This window comes from Oryctolagus cuniculus, chromosome 2 (assembly GCF_051225735.1).
Source record: "Oryctolagus cuniculus isolate XC-2025 breed Fujian yellow rabbit chromosome 2, ASM5122573v1, whole genome shotgun sequence".
Lineage (NCBI taxonomy): Eukaryota > Metazoa > Chordata > Mammalia > Lagomorpha > Leporidae > Oryctolagus > Oryctolagus cuniculus.
The window spans coordinates 120776306-120778646 of record NC_142868.1 but is presented as its reverse complement, the minus strand read 5'-3'; the positions used below and the strand labels follow the sequence as shown (position 1 = coordinate 120778646).

Genomic DNA, 2341 nt, shown 5'->3' with positions numbered 1-2341 from the left:
CCGCCCGGCCGCCATCGGAAAGCTGCAGCCATGGCCCTGCGCTACCCCATGGCCGTGGGCCTCAACAAGGGCCACAAGGTGACAAAGAACGTGAGCAAGCCGAGGCACAGCCGCCGGCGCGGGCGCCTCACCAAGCACACCAAGTTCGTGCGGGACATGATCCGGGAGGTGTGCGGCTTCGCCCCCTACCAGCGCCGCGCCATTGAGCTGCTCAAGGTGTCCAAGGACAAGCGGGCGCTCAAGTTCATCAAGAAGAGGGTGGGCACGCACATCCGCGCCAAGAGGAAGCGCGAGGAGCTGAGCAGCGTGCTGGCCGCCATGCGCAAGGCGGCCGCCAAGAAGGACTGAGCCCCGCCCGCCCCAATAAACGAGTGCGCGAAAATATATATATATATATATATATATATATATATATATATAAATAAAGAACAGATTTCATTTTTTATAGGTGCAGTTTTAAGAAGATAACCATACTTCCCTCCCCGAATGGGTCCACTTTTCTTATCCTGCTCCCATTATCTGAAAGCAGAGTCTTAGAGAATAGTTATCGACCTTTTAAAAATTGCTCTGTTTGGGAGAAAGAGAGAAGAGAAAGATGGAAAGAGCTCCCATCTGCTGATTCACCCCCAGCCCCCAAATGATCACAAGAGCCCCTGGGAGCCGGGAACTCGATCCAGGTCTCCCGCTTGGAAGCAGAAACCCTATTATTTGGGCCATCAGCCCTGCCTCCAGGGGTCTGCATTAGCAGGGAGCTGGAGCCAGGAGCCAGAGCCAGAGCCAGGGATTGAACTGAGGCACATCCTATACGGGATTACGGGATGTGGACATCTTCATCACTAGCCTAGACATCCAGTGCTGGTTACCGACCTCTCCAGGATCGGTTGCATCACCGCCTGGCTCGGTAGAGCCGGGTGCACTGCTGCACCTCCACAGTACCCTGTGTCTGCAACATATGCTATTACTTCTCTCACAGCCGGGGTTTGCTGGGAGGATGAGAGCTGCCTGCTGTAGATGTGATCAAAATGGGCATGTGAGGAAGGTCATTCCGCATGTGCAAGATTGCTAGTCCAAGGGGCTGATGTTGACACGGCGAGTTAAGCTGCTGCTTATGACGCCGGCATCCCCTATCAGGGTGCCGGTTTGAGTTCCAGCTGTCCTGCTTCCAATCCACCTCCTTACTAAAGCACTTGGCAAGGCAGGGGAGGATCACCCAAGTACTTGGGCCCCTGCCACCTGCATAGTAGACACAGATGGAGTTCCTGGCTCCTAGTTTCAGGCCGGCCCACCCCTGGCTGTGGTAGACACCTAGGGAGTGACCCAGTAGGTGGAAGACCTCTCTCTGTCACTCTGCCTTTCAAACAAAGAATAAAGAACAAACTCTAAAAACTAGGTCTCAAAAACTTATAATAACAAAAATGGGGGCTGGCACTGTGGCATAGTAGGTTAAGCCTCCACCTGTGGCCGAATATGAAAGCTAGTTTGTGTCCCAGCTGCTCCTCTTCCCATCCAGCTCTCTGCTATGGTATGAGAAAGCAGTGGAAGATGGCCCAGGTGCTTGGGCCCCTGCACTCACATAGGAGACATGAAAGAAGCTCCTGGCTCCTGGCTTTGGATCAGCCCAGCTCCAGCTATTGCCAACATTTCGGGAGTGAACCGGTGGATGGAAGACCTTTCTCTGTCTCTCCCTCTATCTGCCTGTACCTCTGCCTCTTCAATAAATAAGTAAATTTAAAAAAAAAAAAAGGATTTTATCTGTAGACCAAACAAAAAAATATAGGCTCTGGGTCCTGGCCCAGGCCACTGAATTTGAGTGTTCAGTTCAGGGGCCAGGGGAGCTGGGCTTCTCACAGGCATCCCTGATTTGGGAAGCATTGTTGCAATGGCGGGCAGCCTTGTGAGTGGGATACTACTTGCTGGAGAGCTGGGTGGGGTCAAGTATTGAAGAGGGGTGGAGGAGTTCTCAGGAATCTCAAAAATCCCATCAGATAGAATCCCCCACCCAGGGAACCCTTGGAAGGCAGGTGGGGGGATGAGAGCCCTTGGGTGTAGGCCTCCCACCCCCCAGCTTGATCTTGCTGGAAGTTCCATAGATGGTTAGTGATCGGAGTCTCTTCTTCTTCTGTTTTTTTTTTTTTTTTTTTTTTTTTTTTTTTTTTTTTGACAGGTAGAGTTATAGACAGTGAGAAAGAGACAGAGAGAGAGGTCTTCCTTCCATTGGTTCACTCTCCAAATGGCCGCCATGGCCGGCGCTGCGCCGATCCGAAGCCAGGAGCCAGGTGCTTCCTCCTGGTCTCCCATGTGGGTGCAGGGCCCAAGCACCTGGGCCATCCTCCACTGCCCC

At 52.7% G+C, this 2341-nt stretch overlaps 1 pseudogene across 1 annotated transcript; it reads left to right on the top strand.

Annotated features, from left to right (window-relative positions):
* Nucleotides 1-382, top strand: LOC149128030 (large ribosomal subunit protein eL36 pseudogene; annotated as a pseudogene). The gene has a single exon (XR_016229666.1). The product of XR_016229666.1 is annotated as a large ribosomal subunit protein eL36 pseudogene (transcript).
* The last annotated feature ends 1959 nt before the right edge of the window (nucleotides 383-2341 follow it).